This window comes from Entelurus aequoreus, linkage group LG02 (assembly GCF_033978785.1).
Source record: "Entelurus aequoreus isolate RoL-2023_Sb linkage group LG02, RoL_Eaeq_v1.1, whole genome shotgun sequence".
NCBI lineage: Eukaryota > Metazoa > Chordata > Actinopteri > Syngnathiformes > Syngnathidae > Entelurus > Entelurus aequoreus.
This window is the reverse complement of record NC_084732.1, coordinates 56,558,846-56,582,522: the sequence shown is the minus strand read 5'-3', so window position 1 is coordinate 56,582,522 and position 23,677 is coordinate 56,558,846. Positions and strand designations below refer to the sequence as shown.

The window sequence follows — 23,677 nt, the reverse complement described above, 5'->3', positions numbered from 1 at the left end:
GACCAGGGGTCGGCAACCTTTACCACTCAAAGAGCCATTTTGACCCGTTTCACAAATTAAAGAAAACAATGGGAGCCACAAAACTCTTTTGAAATTTAAAATGAAATAACACTGCATATAACGTTGTTTTTTTTTGCTTTGTGCTATGTATAAACAAACTATTATGGGTTACATTTATGAAATCAATGAGAGATATATAATATATAGTACAATTTCTGCATGCAACAAAACGTTTTTAACTCCGAAAAAGACGGCGGGTTGAAGGTTAAGTAAAATACTTAATGTCAATTTAAGTCCTCCTTGTAGTAATGAAAAAACAAAACGCCAAACTTAAATTATCCACTGGCAGAGAACCAAAAATGCCGTCCTCTCTCTCTGTGCCGTCCTCCTTTTACTGGCGCCGTGCAGTCAGCTGCCAACCTGAATAATAAAATGTCTATTTCACTGAACAATTAAAAAATGTGAATATATGCAAAATTATAGGAAATAAAAATATTTATTATACAGTGATTTCTGCTCCTGAACCGCAGCGCACATTGTCTCCACATCAGGGCTGTATGACGTCACCTTTATCTTCACACCGGATTGTAAACTCTCATCTGTGAGGCGTGTGCGATGTTTGTTTTTAATAAAGTTAATGTTGGAGAACACCTGCTCACATACATATGTGGGTGCAAAGATCGACAGGACTCCAAGTGCATACTTTTTCATGTTCCTCCCTGTTTCTCACCATTTTTGTAATGGGCGCCGGAAGTTGGCAGACCCGTCAGCGATCCTGTTCTGTCTCCCTGTAATATTTGTCTGATCTTGAATGGGATTGTGCTGAAAATGTTAATTTCCCCACGGGGATTAATAAAGTATTTCTGATTCTGATTAATATAGCATTATTAACAACACAATGCTTACTAGAGTGCAGCACATAAAAAGTAATCAAATTACAAGCAGTGCTTTGAAGCAAATAAAAAAATAAAATAAAAAAATACAATAAAACAACAAAAGACACAGAGGACCACAAGACTCACGCCGATTTAAAAGCCAGAGAATAAAAGTGGGTTTTAAGACGAGACTTAAAACATTCAACAGTGGGGGCCATTCTGAGATGAGGGGGCAGAATGTTCCAAAGTTTAGGGCCAACAACAGAGAAGGCCCTGTCTCCTTTAAGCCTCGTTTTAGGCCCCACAAGTTGGAACTGGTGTCAACGGGAGCTATTTAAATTAGGTTTTCTCATTTACTACGCAGCTTTCACCACACACTCATTTCCTGCACATTCATGTTATATATATAAATATATATATATATATATATATATATATATATATATATATATATATATATATATATATATATATATATATATATATATATATATATATATATATTTATATATATATATATATATATATATATATATATATATATATATATATATATATATATATATATATATATATTTATATATATATATATACATATATATATATGTATATATATATATATATATATATATATATATATATATATGTATATATATATATATATATATATATATATATATATATATATATATATATATATATTTTTTTTTTTTGGTACACCTATATCTATCTATCTATCTATCTATCTATCTATCTATCTATCTATCTATCTATCTATCTATCTATCTATCTATCTATCTATCTATCTATCTATCTATCTATCTATCTATCTATATAAATACAAATATATATATATATATACTGCATATATATATATATATATATAGAGAGAGAGAGAGGGAGATAGAGAGAGATAAATATAGATATATAGATGTGTATTTCTTTATATTTATACCTTTATATCTTTACATTATATCGTTCTATGCTCTATTTTTCAGTGGTTGCTGCTTATTGTACACTGTACTTTGTTGAAAATCTTTCAAGTTTCTAGAGACTTTTCCAATCTTTGTAGTGTGTTTCCTTAATTAAAAATGACTAACAAAAACTAGCATCTTTTCTGTTGTTATTGGAGACTGTACTTATGTTTAGAAAGTCTTTACTTCTGTCCGTTGATGTCAGGGATGAACAGCGAGAGCCGCAGTGAGCCTGACATCACACCTGCTTTGCACTGCTGCTCCAGACTTTTGTATCCTTCATATTTGTACATTGCACATTTTGTCCGCATGTAAATATTAAAGTGCGTCCACATCGCAGCCAAGCTCCAGACAATACCGTGCGTATTGCTTACGTCATCACAACATCCTGTTTTGGCAGCACTATTCAAAGCACTATTTTTTGGGTGGTGGAATTTTCGTTGCATCACTAGTCAATAGTGCGTCAATATCAATAACAGGCTATCCATTCATACTGTAACGACCTGCTGGTGTTAATGTTTATGTTCACGTGTTATTGATGTTATGTGCTATTGGCGGAGAATGAGGAAGTGTTGTTGTGTGTCTGGGAGTGCACGGAGACGGACATGTGTGCACGGCAGGGAATATGTGTTGGAATTGGACCTGTTGTTAGCATAAGATAGATAATAAAAGTTAAAAAGAGTGTTGTATTTTGTGTGATGTCTTCTGGAAGCTACAATACATTACATTACTTTAATTTATTTTCATGTAAAGAAAAAAATCCACATTTTTCAGGTGGCAGCTTTTATTTTGCTGTGGCGGGCAGCCACAAACAATTACCCAGAAACGGTCCCCTGTGTATAGGAAAAAGCAAACATCATAATAAAAAAAACATCAGCAGACACCAAAACGCATCAATTGAATGTGTTTTAATCATCCCCTAAGTCAGTGGTTCTCAAACTTTTTTTGTCATCCCCCACTTTGGACAAGGGGGAGTTTTCAAGCCCCACCTGCCCTCATCGCCCCAACAGAACGCTAATGCCAAGCTTAACATTTTCAAATTTATTGAACATCAAGTAACATCAAGTTGTATACATTCCAACTCAATAACATAAAATAACATCAAGTTCAATAATAAATAAAATAACTGTGCAGCTGTGGTATAACTTGCATCAAGTTCAGTAATAAATAAAATAACTTGCATCAAGTTCAATAATAAATCAAACAAAAGTGTTATAACTTGCATCAAGTTCAATAATAAATCAAATAAAAGTGTTATAACTTGCATCAGGTTCAATAATAAATCAAATAAAAGTGTTATAACGTGCATCAAGTTCAATAATAAATCAAATAACTTGCATCAAGTTCAATAATAAATAAAATAAAAGTGCCACTTTGCAATCTTTGCAAAAAAAAAAAGGAGGAGTTATTCATTTGGCAAGACAGGGAAAGTGAACATGAGTTTTATAGTACTCCAGCATTATTGGCTGCAATGAGCCTGTTTTGCACTGCACAGCTTTTCAAATCGGGGTTGCAGGCTTGACACTGCCACTCTTAAGTCATGCTCAATGTTCAGCTGAGACCTGTACTTCGTTTTGAGTGAAGCAACAGCTGAAAAGACTATCTCACACAGATAAAATGTGGCAAAGGGGAGAAGAATGGACACAGCTCTCTGCCCGATGAGTGGATGATTAGCGCGGATGGGTAGCAACCCATTCGCGCGAAAGTTTGTTCCGCTTAGCCCCGCCCCCATTAGTTACTGTTGCTATGTCTGTCAAACTTTCGCTCCTACCTAGAAATTTAAAGCCTACAGGAAAAATAAGTAATTTACATTTATTTGTATAGCGGATTTCACAGACAGAATCACAAAGTGATTTACAGTGCGTATAGAAAATGAAAGCATAGTAAAAAAAAAATCTAAGAATGTAATAATAAAAAAAAAAAATTAAAGTGAAATTTCCTCCCGTTCCTCGCGCCCCACCTGTCATGTCTCTATTCCCCACCAGTGGGGCACGCCCCACACTTTGAGAAACGCTGCCCTAAGTCATCTAGCAGCTATAAAATTATATTGCTGAATAGACAATATGTCTAAGATTTTGACATCCCTAATATGTTGACATACATAAGATGGCGCTTCAGTGTGATCACCTTTTTTCTCTCAGCCATTTCTGTGCAACTGCCAGTTTGCATGTCCTTTCTAGACGTACTAAATAAAGACGCAATACGCTCTGGCAATATGATTTTAGTCTTGATAAATCACACTGCATGTGCGAAATAATTAGATCTGCATTTTCTCCTCCCGGTTTTGTTGGCAAGGTGATGATCAGCATATATTCTGCATATTCCTGACGACAAGATACACTATGGATGGATAGAATGGATTGCTCGTTTTTGCACACTTCAGAAACGCAATCCTCTGCGCACAAATTCAGTAGATCAGCTTTGCGTGTGCTATCACGTTTGCACATGTTTTAATACACGCAAACCTTCAGCCCACAGAGTGTTTGTCAGAGTTGATGCTCACATTGAATTTAATTTAATTTCTAAATAGCCTACAATTTTTATTGTTAAATACCTTTAGTATTTTAGATAAAAGCGGTCTGTCAGCTTTTTGTTAGGCTATAATTTTCTTGCATAAATTTAAGTTACAAGCCTCCCCACTGCTGGTGAGCGTAGTAAGTGTCAAATAAATGCTGTAACATCTGCCCCAAAACATACGATCTTCCCCGCTAGCATACACTTACAAATCGACATAACTTTGATTTCCAACCAAATGAGTGTGAAGGACAGAATTAAGAATTACAAGCGGATGATGTTAATTAAATTCTTGTACGGCAAGGCAGTTCAAGTGTAGCAATGCTTGTCGGGAGGCTCAGCACCATACTGAAGCAGAAGGAGCCAGCTTTTGTGCCAGCAAAAACAGCAGACTTTTATCCATGAAAATATGGAGCAGCTGCTGATGGTGTATGTGACGGAGAAGCAGCTTGAACTAAACACTCCCAAGTATAAACAACAAGCGCTCAGAGCGGCACTTCTCGTGTGAGCCTTGCACCATTAAAGAGCAGGCCAGACACAATGAAGGTGAACTGACGCTGTATCTACTGAGGCTAATATCCAACCACCAGTGTTGGGTTAGTTACTGAAAACCAGTAACTAGTTAATTACTAGTTACTTTATTTCAAAAGTAACTCAGTTACTAACTCAGTTACTTACACCAAAAAGTAATGCGTTACTGTGAAAAGTAACTATTTACCGGTAGTTACTTTATTTTGGCCCACTCTGTATTTGGGTTTGACACCTCTGTTCTAATATCAGCCTCCTTGGCTCAGTTACTAACTCAGTTACTTACACCAAAAAGTAATGCGTTACTGTGAAAAGTAACTATTTAGTTACTTCTTCTACTTTTTTTTTTTAAGGCTCCCATTAATGCCCTTTTAGCCTTCATTTCAGTACTGTTATTGCACTGGAGAATAATACAATCTGTTGATCAACTTGACATGCATTTTCATCACTGAACTCTTCTAAGCAATACATACAACACACAAAGACAAAGATATGTTTCAAAGGGCCAATTTATTTTGGGCCAGAACAAATTGACAAAACTATTTTAAATAGCTGCAACATAACATACATAAGTAACAAACCGCATAATAACAACATGTCACAACATAGCTGTAAACCTGGCTTCACCCAAGGAAGGCACACATGACATGATTATATGTCATGTCACTATATACAGCACACATACTGCTATATACACGCCTAACCAGGCGTTTTTTTCTCTCAAGGAATTGTGAAATAAAATCCTGTCTTCAGTGAAGCCCAGAACACTCCACGCATTTCCCCAGTTTTAGTTAAGAGAAAAGGAAAGATTGGCGTGGCCCACTAGGATTAGAGTGATGTGATAATCAAACACTCTAGAAGTCTAGAATGAAAGAGTATATAAGAGAATTGACAGAGTGTGTGTGTACCTTCAGTGCTGAATGATGAGCAGAGGCAGAGTTTGGAGTGTCTTCTTTAGCTCGCTTTCCATGTTTATGTACTCACTGTCCACTGTGTCCAGGAACTTGGAAAATGTTTTTGTGCAATTTGCCGTTTGACGCCCGCTATCACGCTAATTAGCTGCCTGAAAGCGGGTGACTCCACTGTAGAAATAGCCTGCATGTTGTCTAGCACATACGCTGCAATGGCTCTATCAACGTTGTCCTGGCTAGCAGTCCCTCCGTTAAAATCCTTAGGTGAAGTGTGTCTCTCTTCACTAGCTTCGTCGAAGCATGTTGCTTTTGTAGCTGTTTCAGCAGATTTGAATTGCTGTTTTGGGCAGTAGATGGGAGCTTTGATCCAAGACACAACTTACATTTAACTAAAATGTTATTTTCTTTGTGTTCGACAAAAGAAAAGTAGTGAGAATATCTCCATATTAAGAAACTCGGCTTCGATGATGTCTTGTTAGTAAACACAGACACGCCCCCCCCCCCCCCCCAGCCCCCCCGCCCCACACACACACAGCGCGCCACAGTTCTCCAATAAAACACACTCAGATCTTCTCAGCTTCTAGCCGATACTATATAAAAAATAACGTAAAATAACGCAGTAACGCATCATGTAGTAACGGTAACTGAGTTACTGAATATAAAAAAATAACGCGTTAGACTACTAGTTACCGCCGAAAATAACGGCGTTACAGTAACGCGCTACTTTGTCCCAACACTGCCAACCACCAACGTGAAACCAACTTCACCGCAGACCTGGCTGAAGTAACTTCTCTGGTGACAGCAGTACAAGGCCTGTTAACTTAGCCCGGGGGTGGACGACGAAGAGGCTAAGGACGGTGTAATCAAACAGGTATTACAGCAGCATTTGCTAGTGAATGATTCCCCTAAATAGATTTTAGAAAAAGGCTTCCAAAGAATAATTCAAACTTTAAACAGACGCTGTGCCATTTTATTCCGTAATTGCTTCAGTCAAGTGGCTGTCCCTGTAATGTGCACTGAATGTAGGGGACAAGTGGAAGCTGAATTTAGACACATTTCACCACAACTCGGGATGTCACAGTATGAACATTTCTTATCACGGTTATTGTGAACAAAATGATCACGGTTATCATTATTATTGCGGCATTTTTAAATGTGCTCAAAATGTTCAAAAACTACTTATATGGAAATATTTTAACCAGGTTTTTTTTTTTTTAAAAGCACAAATAACACATCAAAAATGTACGTATGTACATCAAGTTTAAAATTGAATGTGTATATAAAACCCACACAAGCATTATAAACAAAGTAATATGGCAGAAAAAAACAACACCATATATAAATAAAAATAAATGTGAAAATTGTGGAAGACGACAACTTACGTAACATAACTGCACTTTTTGTCCGGATAGATAAAAATAGTGTTCATGTATGAGATCTAGTCTTACATATAGGACTGCACGATTATGGCCAAAATAATAATTACAATTATTTCTATCAGTATTGAAATCATGATTATTAATCACGATTATTCATTATGTGTGGTAATCTGTAAATGTCCTTGCTCATTTCTGTTGTCTGCACTCCATGTTCACTCTCTCTCTCGTTCACAGTATGGAGTGCAGCTGACGCAAGGCAGCAGCACACACCTGACAGTAATTAGTAACAGCTTATTTAACCAGGCTGCTGACAACCGGTGAGCGCCGGAACTTTGCCATTGCTTGCAACCTGTTGGTCGTGCCACGAGAACTCACTAGTTCATCGCAGACTTTTCATCTCAGGTTGGCCCGTATTATTCCTAGCCTTGTCTAGCGTTTTATTTTGGACCTAGTCTATTTACTTCTTTCATGAAGTATATTTTTCCTAGCCTTGTCTAGCGCTTTTAGTTTTGTGTGTTTATTTTCCTCTTAGTAGTTTTTTTTACATGGTGTGTTTTGTGTTTTCCACCATCGCCTTTGTTTGCTACCTTGTGCTTCCGCCAAATAAAAGGAAGAACAATTGTAAACACAAATTCGTCTCTGCATCCTTGGGATCCACCTCACCGTTTCCTAACAGAAAGTTCCGGCCATACCATGGAACCCGCAGAGACAGACTCCTGGGAAAGAGCATTTCAAGGCCATGCTCAACGGATCAACCAGCAGGGGGACCAGCTCGACCACCTGAGCCGAGGTCTACAGGGGATGTCGGAGCGTCAAGACGCCATGTTGGAGCGAGTCAACATGCTGCTAGCCACCGTCATACCCACCTCGATCACTGTGCCTGACCAGGCATCCACCCAACCTACACAACCCGCAAGTACCGGCAACATACGGCTATCCCGACCCGAACGTTTTTCCGGGGAAAGGGAAGACGTAAGACAATTCCTGACGCAGTGTGAACTTCATTTCGAGCTAAACGCTTCCGCATTCACCTCTGAGCGGGCTAAGGTAGCGTTTGTCATCTCTCACCTGTCTGGCCGTGCTGGCACCTGGGCGACTGCCGAATGGAACCGCCAGACCACCTCCAGCTCCACATACGCGAACTTTTCCAAATCCTTGAAGCAAATCTTCCAACGACGACTCCCAGGTAGAGAGGCAGCGAGATCCCTTTTCCGGCTGCAACAGGGTTCACGACGGGTCGCGGATTACGCGATCGAGTTCCGCACCATGGCGGCCGATTGTGACTGGGGTCCCTCAGCGCTGTTGGACGCTTTCTTCCTGGGTCTCGCGGACGAGATTCGTCACATGATGATCCCGCTGTCACTCCCGACGAATCTGGATGATCTCATCGAGCTGGCGGTGCAAATCGACTTCCGCCTATTGGAGGAGAGGAGGGATCGACGAGGGAGACAAGCCCCACCTAGCAGCCAATCAGCGCCAGCTAGACCTGCCATCTGCAAGACGGAGCAACTCGAAGACACCTCCCCTTCATGGCAGATAGATGAGCCGATGCAACTGGGAGGCCGCCGACTCACCACCGCCGAGAGGGAACGTCGCGTTCGCCTCCAACTCTGCCTATACTGTGGGGCCGCTGATCATCTCATCTCCCGCTGCAAAGAACTGCCGCGCCCCGCCGCACGGCCACGAGTGCGCCCTCACTCGCCAGAGGACACGTCCACCAGAGGTCGCCGTTCTCCTTCGTTGGCCGCAGGCAGAATGCAGCTAAAAGGTACTCTTTCTTGGTCTAACCAACAAATAGACATTTGCGCTCTCATTGACTCAGGAGCAGATGATAACTTTTTGGATTTTGAGTTCATGAGACTCCATAAGATTCCTGTTGTCAAACTGTATGTGCCCAAGAGGGTGTATTCTCTTGATGGGCGCCTATTAGCCAGCATAACCCACCAGACACTCCCACTCAACCTGCGCTTGTCTGGTAATCATTGTGAGAAAATAATTTTTCTTGTTGTGCCATCACGGTCCGCGCCCGTCATTCTAGGGTTAACCTGGTTACATAAGCATAACCCGCACATAGACTGGCCTCGTTCAGCCATTATTAATTGGAGTGTAACCTGCCACACACATTGTCTTCGTTCCGCAGCAGGATCTCATACACCGCCACCTACCGCTGTTATAGAGAACATAGACTTGACAAACGTGCCCAAGCACTACCATGACTTAAGGGCGGTGTTTAGCAAGGATAGAGCACTCTCACTTCCCCCCCACCGACCCTACGATTGTGGCATTGATTTGCTAGCCGGGGCGGCGTTACCATCGACCCGTTTGTACAAGGTGTCTAACACCGAACTCAAAGCACTAGAAGAATACATAAACACATCTATAGCTGCCGGCCTCATTCGCCCTTCGACCGCACCTGTAGCCGCTGGATTTTTTTTTGTCGAAAAGAAGGACAAGTCCCTACGGCCTTGTATAGACTACCGCACTCTTAATCAGATTACTATCAAGAATAAGTATCCTCTACCACTCCTTGATTCTGCTTTTACTCCATTACAATCAGCTAGGTTTTTTACTAAACTCGATCTACGTAACGCTTACCATCTAGTTCGCATCCGAGAGGGGGATGAATGGAAGACCGCATTCAACACTCCTCTCGGACATTTTGAGTATCTTGTCATGCCTTTTGGACTTACTAATGCACCTGGCGTTTTTCAGGCCTTCATTAATGACATTTTTCGGGACATGACAGGTCGTTTTCTCTTTGTTTACTTGGACGATATATTAATTTATTCATCAACATTTGACGAACATGTGCAGCAGGTTCGGTTAGTCCTTCAACGATTGCTCGAGAACAAACTGTTCGTCAAGGCAGAAAAATGCGAGTTTCACTCATCCTCCATTCCATTCTTAGGTTTTATCATTGAGGAGGGTAGACTCAGACCGGATCCCGCTAAGGTAAAAGCAGTAGTAGATTGGCCCACTCCGGTTTCCAAGAAGCACCTTCAGAGATTCTTGGGCTTCTCTAATTTTTATAGGCGATTTATTCGTAATTTTAGTCGCGTCGCTGAGCCACTTACGAGGCTAACCTCTACTAAGGTTCCGTTTGAATGGACACCCGAAGCCAATTCCGCGTTCTTGAGGCTGAAAAGATTGTTTACTTCGGCTCCTGTTCTGTGTTACCCTGACCGTTCTCTCCAATTTTTTGTTGAGGTGGACGCTTCTGATTCAGGTGTAGGGGCCGTACTCTCCCAGCAATCCACCACCGACCAGAAGTTGCACCCCTGTGCTTTCTTCTCTCGTCGCCTATCCCCTGCTGAGAGAAATTATGACATTGGCAACAGGGAGCTTCTGGCGGTCATTTTGGCCCTTCAGGAGTGGAGACATTGGCTGGAAGGGGCGGAGCAACCATTCATCATCTACACAGACCACAAGAACCTGTCCTACTTAAGGACCGCACAGAGACTGAACCCCCGCCAGGCCAGGTGGCAACTATTTCTGACCCGTTTTAACTTTATCATCACGTTCCGACCTGGTTCTCAGAATGGGAAGCCCGATGCCCTGTCCCGTGTCTACTCTTCGTCCTTTGAGAATTCTTCACATGAACCAATTGTTCCCCATACCCACGTCATTGGGGGACTCCAGTGGGACATCGAGCGGCAAGTCTTGGAGGCCCTGAAGTCGGACACATCTCCTCGGGGCTGCCCACCAGGTCGGTTGTTTGTGGTTCCTCGGCTCCGTTCCAGCGTTCTGGATTGGGCACATGGGTCGAAGATCGCTTGCCATCCAGGTATTCGTCGCACCAGTTTTGTCCTCTCCCAGCGTTTTTGGTGGCCATCCATTCTGGCAGATACGAAGGCGTTTGTGGCAGCATGTCGGATCTGCGCCCGGAACAAGGCATCCCACCAGGCTCCAGCAGGACTGTTACACCCATTACCCATCCCCTCCCGCCCGTGGTCACACATAGCTGTGGACTTTGTCACAGGACTGCCCCCCTCCGAGGGTAATGACACTGTCTTGACCATTGTGGACCGGTTCTCGAAGATGGCCCACTTCGTGGCCCTCTCCAAGCTGCCGTCAGCTCTTGAAACTGCCCAATTATTAGTGCTCCACGCTTTCCGGCTGCACGGCATCCCCACTGATGTGGTATCCGACAGAGGACCACAGTTTTCCTCGGCCGTCTGGAGGGCATTCTGCAAATCTCTGGGGGCCTCCCCTAGCCTGTCCTCCGGCTACCACCCTCAGAGCAATGGACAGACCGAGCGGACCAACCAAGACTTGGAGGCAGCCATCCGGTGCACTTGTCATCAGCAACCTTCGACCTGGTCTGAGAATCTCCCATGGATCGAATACGCTCACAATTCCCTCATTAGCTCCGCCACCGGCCTGTCTCCATTTCACGTCGCCTATGGGTTCCAACCACCAGTTTTTCCTTCTACCCAACCCAGTGCCGACGTTCCATCAGTTACTGCACACCTGCATCGGGCTCACCAGGCTTGGCGCAACACCAGGGCGGCGTTAAGAAGAACATCGGCCAGGAATCAACTCTTAGCCAACCGCCATCGCACACCAGCCCCACACTACCGGTTGGGACAGAAGGTCTGGTTATCGTCTCGGGACCTACCATTGGCCACCGAATCTAGGAAACTGGCTCCCAGGTTCATTGGACCATTCCCCATTGCCAAGATCATCAATCGTGTTGCAGTCAAGCTCCATCTCCCTAGATCTCTCAAGTGCCATCCTGTTTTTCACGTGTCCCGCATCAAGCCTGTCTCATCCAGCCCGCTCAGTCCTCCTGAGGTACCGCCTCCTCCACCCAGGCTGGTTGAGGGTCACCCAGCATATACAGTAAACACCATCTTGGATGTGAGAAGAAGGGGCAGGGGTTTCCAATACCTGGTGGACTGGGAGGGGTACGGCCCGGAGGAACGGTCATGGATTTCTAGATCGCTTATAATTGACAAGGACTTGATCAAGGAATTTTACGTTCGATTCCCAGACAAGCCAGGTAGGCCGCCAGGAGGCGTCCGTTGAGGGGGGGGTACTGTGGTAATCTGTAAATGTCCTTGCTCATTTCTGTTGTCTGCACTCCATGTTCACTCTCTCTCTCGTTCACAGTATGGAGTGCAGCTGACGCAAGGCAGCAGCACACACCTGACAGTAATTAGTAACAGCTTATTTAACCAGGCTGCTGACAACCGGTGAGCGCCGGAACTTTGCCATTGCTTGCAACCTGTTGGTCGTGCCACGAGAACTCACTAGTTCATCGCAGACTTTTCATCTCAGGTTGGCCCGTATTATTCCTAGCCTTGTCTAGCGTTTTATTTTGGACCTAGTCTATTTACTTCTTTCATGAAGTATATTTTTCCTAGCCTTGTCTAGCGCTTTTAGTTTTGTGTGTTTATTTTCCTCTTAGTAGTTTTTTTTACATGGTGTGTTTTGTGTTTTCCACCATCGCCTTTGTTTGCTACCTTGTGCTTCCGCCAAATAAAAGGAAGAACAATTGTAAACACAAATTCGTCTCTGCATCCTTGGGATCCACCTCACCGTTTCCTAACATTATGTTTGGTAAAACAGTGTTGGGGTGTGAACGTGACGCCATGATGTAATTTGTAATATCTAATAAAAAAGCTATAGATATATTATCCATATATTTAAAGACACATATTTGTGTTTTTTTAAATGGGTTATACTTTTATGGCGCTTTTCTACCTTCAAGATACTCTAAGCGCTTTGACACTATTTCCACATTCACACACACATACACTGATGGCAGGAGCTGCCATGCAAAGCCCTAACCCCAACCCATCAGGAGCAAGGGCGAAGTGTCTTGCTCAGGGACACAACGGACGTGACTAGGAAGCCAGGGATCGAACCAGGAACCCTCAGGTTGCTGGCACGGCCACTCTTCCAACGAAGCCAAAGTTTACCGATTCAATGTTGTTAACAAAAGTAGCACAGTTTAGTTAAACATATGCCTTTGCTAAACGGACAGCCACAGCTTGCATGACATCTAACATCTGTGAAGACCAAGTTCTGCAAGAAGATGTCATTCACATCACCACAGCTGATTTGTCGTACAATACCTGGGGGAGGCATAATTAGAGCAAGGATATACCAACTGTACTACACAAACAAGAGCATAAAGATGCAACTACAGACTAAATGTTCATTTATTTTACTTCCTTGAGAACGTTGGACATCTGTAAGTAATCGCAACGAGCTGGGGTCGCACTGTAACAAAAAAAGAGATCAGCATTGTCATCTGAAAAAGGTGAACACGTTTTTTTAAACAACTGTTTAAACTAAAGAAGAGTAAATGGTGCACTATGTTAAGTTGTTTGTGAGTACATTTACTACATTTTCAATTAGTAACTGTATCTTGTTTGCAAGATTATTGAAAACTGCAAAGACTTTCAAAATATGCACTTAATTTCTATTGTACTTATTGTCACTAAGTTTTGAGCAAATTAATGCTTTTCAGTTCAGTAAAACATTTAAAAAACGTTCCTCTATGACATTCTGACAGTGAAATATTGGTGCATTTTCTTCAGCAAATGTTATTTATGCAAGCAAATAATAACCTGTGATTATTCTGATTATATACGTACATATCAAATCAAATCAAATCAAATCAACTTTATTTATAAAGCACATTTAAAATTTACCACAGGGGTAGCCAAAGTGCTGTACAATGGGCAGGTTAAAAATAATACGAGAACCGAGCAAACACAACACAACACAAACAGAACACGATAAAAAATAAATAAATAAAATATAAAAACATAAAAACATAAAAACAGGTTAACAGCAGGTGTATTATGGGGCGCCATTGCAGGATGGATATCACTCAGTGTTAAAAGCCATGGAATAAAAGTATGTTTTTAAGAGAGATTTAAAAACAGGAAGAGATGAGGCTTGTCTAACACTCAGAGGTAGGTCGTTCCAGAGCTTGGGAGCAGCAGCAGCGAAAGCTCTGTCACCTCTAAGCTTCAGCCTTGTGTCCGGGACCGTCAGTAGCAGCTGATCGGTTGATCTTAGGGATCGGGTGGGGCAGTAAGGCTGAAGGAGGTCGGAGAGATATGTTGGCGCGAGGTTGTTTAGACATTTAAAAACAAATAAAAGGAGTTTAAAATTTATTCTGTAACACACAGGGAGCCAGTGAAGGGACGCTAATATAGGGGTGATGTGCTCACGTCTGCGGGTCTGTGTTAGCAGACGAGCAGCAGAGATCTGCACGAGCTGCAGGCGGGCGAGGGAGGCCTGGCTAATGCCTACATACAAGGCATTGCAGTAGTCTAAACGAGTCGAGATAAAGGCGTGGATTAATTTCTCGAGATCATGTCCTGATAGAAGCGGTTTCACTTTCGCTATTTGGCGTAATTGATAAAAGCTTTTTTGTACGACGCTGCTGATTTGTTTTTCGAATTTAAAATCTGAGTCGAACTTTACCCCCAGGTTTGTGACACAGTCGCTGAGATATGGGGTCAGAGTGCCGAGGTCAACGTTGGGGGAGGGAGAGCGACAACATATCCAACATAACTTCTGTTTTGTCTTCATTTAGGCTCAGGAAGTTAGCTGAAAGCCAGGCTTTGATATCGTGCAGGCAGTCAATAAGACGTTGAACCGTGTTATTTTGTATATATATATAAGTATATATATAAGCATATATATAAATATATTTGTATATATATATACATATATACTTATTTATGTATATATATACATATATACCTATATATGCATATTTATATATGTATATATGTGTATGTTTAGATATTTGTATATATATACTTATATACATAATACATATATGCACCGTAAGGTGTATTATGAAACCGATCCAGTATGGCATCGCCATTGACTTCCAGGAAGAGGCTGGATGACAACCTCGAAAGAGTGGTGACAACTGGAGAGACAGTTGACAGCCCGGAAAGACGGCAACCGGGGCAGGGAGGGGTAGCATCCCAAGCTGCAGCTCCTGCAAGGGAGCACCCATATAACGCTGCGAAAAACCCTGAAGACACATAAGATCAAGATAGGCTGCCTGAGGAAACCCGTGGTGCAACGCACAGGGCCAGTACCTTGTACGGCCCTGATGAGACGGAGGAGGACCCAGGCCCGGACATTCCCCACAGTGCCTGGAACCTCCAAGCACCACCGGCGCAACCCCGGGGCAGACCGTCTGAGGGGGGACGTGTGGCATGGAGCGCTACCTGGACACAAGTCGAGGGACTGATCACCCTCGGCTGGGTCGCCCGGGAGAGGGTGTTTGATTAAGACCCGAAACACCCTATGACCCCGGGAGAATCACTGATGATGTGTCCAGGTTGCACCGTAAGGTGTATTATGAAACCGATCCAGTATGGCATCGCCATTGACTTCCAGGAAGAGGCTGGATGACAACCTCGAAAGAGTGGTGACAACTGGAGAGACAGTTGACAGCCCGGAAAGACGGCAACCGGGGCAGGGAGGGGTAGCATCCCAAGCTGCAGCTCCTGCAAGGGAGCACCCATAAAACGCTGCGAAAAACCCTGAAAACACATAGTGAAGTGAAGTGAATTACATTTACCGTAATTTCCGGACTATAAGCCGCACCTGACTATAAGCCGCACCAGCTAAATTTAGGGGAAAATACAGATTGCTCCATATATAAGCCGCACCCGACTATAAGCCGCAGGGTTTTGATGTGTAATTACCATAGTATATAGGGGTTCCTGCTAACACGGAGGGGATTGTCAGGACAGAGATGACTGTTTGGGAACGCAAAGCGTCCCATTTATTAACAATAAATCTTTCAATCAAAGCGTCCCATTTATTAACAATAAATCTTTCAATCATTCAATCAAACTTTCACATCTTTGACATGGCGAACAGCATTCGTGCAGAGTACAAATAATACAACGGTGCAAAGTAATACAAAGTGCTCGCCTGTACGTTATCAAAATAACCAGTCTACCGGTATATGAAAAGTCAGTCTTTAATCATTGTGTCATCGTCTTCCTCCTGCGTTCTAAAACCACCGAAATCCTCTTTGTCGGTGTCGGAGAAGAACAGGCCGTAAATAAGCCGCACCGTTGTATAAGCCGCAGGGACCAGAACGAGGGGAAAAAGTAGCGGCTTATAGTCCGGAAATTACGGTATATAGCGCTTTTTCTCAAGTGACTCAAAGCGCTTTACATAGTGAAACCCAATATCTAAGTTACATTCAAACCAGTGTGGGTGGCACTGGGAGCAGGTGGGTAAAGTGTCTTGCCCAAGGACACAACGGCAGTGACTAGGATGGCGGAAGCGGGGATCGAACCTGCAACCCTCAAGTTGCTGGCACGGCCGCTCTACCAACCGAGCTATACCGCCCCAACATAAGATCAAGATAGGCTGCCTGAGGAAACCCGTGGTGCAACGCACAGGGCCAGTACCTTGTACGGCCCTGATGAGACGGAGGAGGACCCAGGCCCGGACATTCCCCACAGTGCCTGGAACCTCCAAGCACCACCGGCGCAACCCCGGGGCAGACCGTCTGAGGGGGGACGCGTGCGTGGAGCGCTACCTGGACACAAGTCGAGGGACTGATCACCCTCGGCTGGGTCGCCCGGGAGAGGGTGTTTGATTAAGACCCGAAACACCCTATGACCCCGGGAGAATCACTGATGATGTGTCCAGGTTGCACCGTAAGGTGTATTATGAAACCGGCATATATACATCAATCCATCCATTTTCTACCGCTTGTCCCTTTCGGGGTCGTGGGGGGTGCTGGAGCCTATCTCAGCAGCATTCGGTATATATATATTTATATGGAGTTGGGGGTTAAATCACCAAAATGATTCCCGGGCGCGGCGCCGCTGCTGCCCACTGCTCCCCAAGGGGATGGGTCAAATGCAGAGGACAAATTTCACCACATCTAGTGTGTGTGTGACGATCATTGGTACTTTAATCTTTAATCTTAATCTTAATATATACGATTCAATGCGAGTCTATGCAGATGGAAGCGTTGCATTGTTAAACGCTAAATTAAACGTATCATGTCAGAACAATGTCATGTGTTTATTTTTAAAATAGACACATACACAACAGGTGGTTCCTGTAGTAATTGTTAGCAAATAGTAGAACCATCAACTTCAAGATATTGCAATCCATAAACTTAAAGAAAATAACATAATATGTGTGAGTTAATAAATGTAAACTATGATTAGAAAAGTAAATCTATTTTTTTCTGTTGATTCTTAGTTGAGTTGTATTTTTCTTTGTTCTACATTGTTAAATGTTCGAGTATCAAACTTGATCAAAAGACTGAGGGGTTGTGATAGTCACAAACGAACCAAATCCATTGAATTTCTCCTCAAAATGAACAATAGGTTTGTTTTTATTTTAAGTGTGACAGTTATTAAACATTTACATCTCAACCAAGGCAGAAACAGCGGCAACTTTGCGCAAAGTGGATGTGGGTCTCCTCTCTGCTTTGACCAGAATGGAATGGACTTCATTGTTATTGCAATTAAAAATACAACAAAATGTGTTTTCAGCACAGCTTGTCTAAAAGCAGACATTCAGTAGACAGGGGACACCTGTGAGGAAAAGCTCACAGAAGCACCGCTTGTTCATTAAGGACACTAGAGTATTACGCCCTTTCATGTCTCCAAACAGACCAAAAGAGTTTCTAAATGTGTTACTAGTCGCTTTTGAGAAAGAAAGTCACTTAAAAGAGTTGGGAAGATACAAAATTTAGCGAGAAAGTCACCAAGTTGACACCACTGCGCTGAGGTTTGTGTGAAATAAAAAACATGCCAACACCCGCCTTAGGTTGCTTCTGTTTGGTTTACACTGCGTGGTGCCTTCCGTGGTTGGCTAGATTTTGGCACAAAAATGTATGGATTGGTCTGTGATTCTTGGTTATTTTCGGTAAGTCAATCAGAATTACTGTCTGCCATGTTGCTCTGTCTTTGTCAGTCGCAAACGACAACGGTACTCTTGTATTACGTCATCACAGAAGTCACGCAAGATTAGCGCGGCCATATTTTGTAATAGATACAATAATAATACAATCAACCAATTCATGACTTTCCAACCGGACATCGACCAATCCATATTACATCAGGTCAATCCACAGGCTCGCCAAACGATGTATTCATATCTCTAAAGTTAAAATCGGTTATCAGTTTGTACCAATTCGTTTTTACACCCCTAAAATAAATATAAATATATAGATAAATATATAAACATCGCTCTGTCGACAAATCTTTATTTAGTAGGTAAATCTACAGTACTGTTGAAGTGTTGGTTACTGCTTGTATGTTTAAAATGTGAGCAATAAAGTGTTTCCTCTTGTTAATTCAACATAAATTGTTAGCTGTGAATGTGAATGCATTGGCAATTAATTGTTGTTTACTTGCTTGTTTGTATCCATAACTCATTTATACCTAATTGCCGGTATTTTATTATTTCACAGTTACAATGGTGGATTTTTTCTTTTTTGCTAAAAAGTTAGTGAGTAATTTCGAATCAAATCATTCTAAAAAAGTGAGATCGTCCCTGAATCGTATCGGCAATCACAAATATTGAATCAAATCGAATCGTTAAAACAAATCGTTACACCCCTATACTTTGTCCTACCATTTTTTGTGTTTCTTAAAACTCGGCTGGTCTCATAAAAAACTCCTCCCCCTCGGGCTGATAGTGTATACTTAATTTCCAAATAAGTACAGTTTGTACGTCCATCTCAATGAGACGTCACAACCAAGTCAGACTGCTCCACACCGCGGTCAGGGGCAGCCAAAATTGTGTGCAAACCATTGGCGTTGTTAGGCCTATTTTAGGGGGGCTCAAGCCCCCCTAAAATGTTCTTAAGCCCCCCTAAATAATTTGGTGTTAAAAAAAAAAAAAAACATTTTTTTTTTTTACAAATACATGCCAACATATTCATTATAAAGTGGCCCGAATATGAGTTTAAATAAATAATAATATAACCTGTCATTATTCACTCAGTTTCCCCTCACTTCATAGTGTAAGGTAGAGAGCGCCGGTATCCAATTCATTCCACCTGTTCATATAGAAAATGCCCACATCACTCAAAATCCAGTCCGCATTTTCTCTGCGACCTTGCTTGCGGTCCTTGGACTTGTTCATATAGAAAATGTCCACATCACTCAAAATCCAGTCCGCATTTTCTCTGCGACCTTGCTTGCGGTCCTGCAGGTGTACGAAACACATTAGCACACAGCACTGCAGAACAAGAACCTTGTGTCTGCAATTGTAACTAATTTAGTTTTTAAGTTTTGTGTTTCTTGTAGAATCTATATAAAGTAATATACATTAGCCTATTGTTAAAATAATGAAAAAAACATTATTAAATATATTTGTTTTATTGTATTTTTACATTAATAGCTGTTGTATTATTATAGGATGGCTTGTTAAACATTTCATAGGATTTTCAGAGGGTGGAAAAACCAAGACATTTAATATAAAATGTAAAATGAATAAATACATAAAAAGAAAAAGAAAAAAAATGGTTGAAAGCCATCGTCCCGGGGAGCATTTAATTTAGTCCCGTGCATTTTTTTTACCGTCCCCGGGACGACGGGACTGCGTTAATCTCAAGCCCTCGAAGTTACGTTTTATTGTTTGCATTATTTGTTTCAGCATTGCACTTTGAAGATGGTCCCTTGGCTCTTTGACAGCTTTGGCTCTTTTTCAGATCAGCAGACTAAGTCTTTCGTATTTACAGTATATATAAAAGTTTCTCATTGCTATTCAGACTTCCATATATATTTAATTTCCTTAACGGCTTGCCATAATATATATATATATATATATATATATATATATATATATATATATATATATATATATATATATATATATATATATATATATATATATATATATATATATATATAAATAGATTATACATAAACTAAATTATCCCGATCCAGATATTACTTTAATTCAAGTGATTAAGTAATATTTCCAGGGCTTGAATTTACAACCATTTTAGTCACAAATGTGCCCAAAATGTAATCTGTGCAATTTCTAAATATTTGGGAACAAACAATTATTGTATTGTCAGCGAAAGTCGTGGCATTAGGCTAATGCCATGAATTTCATTGTGTTTCAGTGTATCTTGAAGGATCATGCAAGTAATTGTTTCTTGTTGATGCTGTAAACAAAATGTCACTGTACAAACCCATGTTTGTTGTTGTACTGAACACAGATTGAAAATAAACCCACTGAAATAATAATAATAACAATGAATCTTTTCTAAGTCTTTGTTAGCCGTTTGTGAAGTTTTGTGCTTGTGCGCTACGTTCGCTCGCATCCTGTGCATCTCCTGGGGGCTAAGCCCCCCCTGTCCTTAAAAGCTAGTGACGCCCCTGGTGCAAACTCTCTCCTAAATGCATAAACCTTATGATTTAATGCTTTGGCATTGTTCAACACGAGTATCCAACATTGTAACAACAATTATACCTCAGAAAAGATAAAAATCCTCATAGGTCTCCTTCAAATTATTTAAAACGCAAATCAAATCGATATCAAATTTTGGGGCGAAAAAATCGCAATTAAGTTTTTTTTCTCAAAATCGTGAAGCACTAACACAGAATTAACTTATTAGGCAGTACTCATGTATACCAAATACATTTACTTTATTTAGTTTGGTTATGCTTGAGAGCAAGCGTAAGAGAGAGGAATATTAACTGTTAACAGGGTAAGAAAAATTCAGACTTAGTGCATTCAGGAAAAAAAACAGTATGTTCCTCCTATTTGCAAAACGGAGTCTTTCCTTTTTAAACTCACTAAAAACTTAAATAAATACAATTGAGGCAAGGGTATAGATATAAACGCTCCTTTCAGTCCCTTAAAAAAAGATATTCCCTCCGTTGGCTGACAGCAGGCTCCGCCATTGTGTTAAAAAATCATTAAAACGTTATTCACAAATACTGTTAGCAAGTTAAGTCATGCAATTTGAAGCTAACACAATAGAATGATACATCGCTAGCGTTTGACTGTCATCAACAACTGTTGTGGGATTGCTCCTCTACTTTTGGTGTGCACATACTGTATGCACAATGTGCAACTTCTCTTTGTATCCTGTTTTTACTTGTTTGCATTGTTAGGCTCTGAAATGTGATTATCATGTGAAAAAAAAAGCTTTATTCCATTCTCAGTTGAAAAGCAGGGCCTACATATTGTACCTATTTTTTCTGTGCAATTTAGCAAGTTTAAACAATGCTCTAGAAATGTCCGTAATGAACCGCCACTTAGCTAGAGAGGAGTGGAAAGTTCAACCACAATTATTGCTGCATTGTCAAAGACGTGTTTCACCGCCAACGTGCAGTTGTCATGGAAACAAAGTTAATGAAATAATAAAAATGAACAATTTAATTGAAGCTGTTGATGGGGGGAAAGCTCAATTAAGTCTCAAGGATTTAGAAAGTAACCAGTGCATTTATTTTACAGCAGACATAAATTCATGAAACCATTCAGATTTTACAATAAAAAAAATAGCTTTTGTTAACACATAGGCTCCAGCACCCCACGCGACCACAAAAGGGACAAGCGGTAGGAAATGGATGGATGGGCTTTTGTTAACACATTTAGTATTTAACATTTTAAAAAAGTTGACAGCAACAAGAACATTATAGAACATTATAACAATATAGAAAGACTGCAATGCGATTTCGCCTCGCCCCTCATTGCTAGCAATGATAGCTGCACTACTCCAAATTGTAAACGTGGCCGTATAGAGACAGAAATGATATGTTGCCATGAAAATGAGATGCATTTAACTATCTTGTTTGTTTAATAAAGGAACTGCCTTGGCACGCATATATGTGTCCTCTTTTTGGGATTTCCATATATAGACCTGTTATATATGAAACTATCAATACATTACTTCTTTGTTGCATAAAGCAGAAATCAAATTAAAACTTGACGCTCTGCCTGGGCGGGGTACCTCCCAAATATAATGGTATGCGAAACACTGCAAGATATAACTCTTCCACTTTTTCTGTTAATTACAGATAAGAAGCACAGCTTTTTGCAAGGCAGTAATCCATCCTAAACAATTACTAATCCCATATAGAAAGTGTGACTTAATGACATAAAAAGAGTTGTAAGGAGAGTCAGATCTCCACATGAACTTTTATAAGGTCAATTCAGGATTGTAACTTTCCAGTAACACTGTTTACAATATATATTATAACAATTAAATAGACAATATTGATGTGTTGGACTTTCACAATATTATGTCAGACCCACTCGACATCCATTGCTTTCGGTCTCCCCTAGAGGGGGGGGGGTTACCCACATATGCGGTCCTCTCCAAGGTTTCTCATAGTCATTCACATTGACGTCCCACTGGGGTGAGTTTTCCTTGCCCGTATGTGGGCTCTGTACCGAGGATGTCGTTGTGGCTTGTACAGCCCTTTGAGACACTTGTGATTTAGGGCTATATAAATAAACATTGATTGATTGAATATTATATTAGTAAGACAGTTTTAAATGAACAATTAGGCATGAGAGGAATGTGTCTTTTTTTGTGACAATAGTTTCCCTCTGCAGTGATTGACTGTCTATGTCAAGGGCCCCTAAACTTTTTGACTCAGGGCCCACATTGGGTTAAAAGAACTTGGCCGGGCTATCTATTTGTGTGTGCATACATATATATCATAAATATATAAATAAACATTTCAATATACACAGTATATTTCATATATATATATATAAAGTAAGCAAACAAAGGCTCCTAATTTAGCTGCTGACATATGCAGTAACATATTGTGTCATTTTCCATTCTATTATTTTGTCAAAACTATTAAGGACAAGTTGTAGAAAATGAATTATTAATCTACTTGTTCATTTTCTGTTAATATCTGCTTACTTTCTCTTTTAACATGTTCTATCTACACTTCTGTTAAAATGTAATAATCACTTATTCTTCTGTTGTTTGGATGCTTTACATTAGTTTTGGATGATACCACAAATTTAGGTATCAATCCGATATCAAGTAGTTACAGGATCATACATTGGTCATATTCAAAGTCCTCATGTGTCCAGGGACATATTTCCTGAGTTTATAAATATAATTTAAATTTAAAAAAAATGAAATAATATTTTGGGATGCTAAAAAATATTGATGTAATCATAGTAGTATCGATACGCTCCTGTACTTGGTATCATTACAGTGGATGTTAGGTATAGATCCACCAATGGCGTTTGTTTACAATGTGCCGACGGTGAGCTATTGTATCCTCCTATGGTGTGTAGTGAAACTTGTTTAGCTATTCCTCGTCCTGCAGGGATGATACTTGTAAGAATTTTCCTTTATTTGTCGCCATAGAGGCGAGGATTAGTGATTTAGAAGTCGCTAAAACACTGCCGACGGCGGATGGACGTTAGCCGCTAGCAAGCTAGCCATGTCTTAAAGCACCTCTCCCTGAGGGCGTTTCAGTGTTATAACTTCACCTTTATCGTTAGTTTTTAAGCCAAAATGTGTCTGTTCTCCCTTT

At 40.9% G+C, this 23,677-nt stretch overlaps 1 protein-coding gene across 6 annotated transcripts in view; it reads right to left on the bottom strand.

Moving 5' to 3' along the window:
- The window catches only part of LOC133635993 (serine/threonine-protein kinase BRSK2-like), a 198,491-nt gene that overhangs the window by 74,624 nt on the left and 100,190 nt on the right, over nucleotides 1-23,677 (bottom strand). The window lies entirely within an intron of this gene.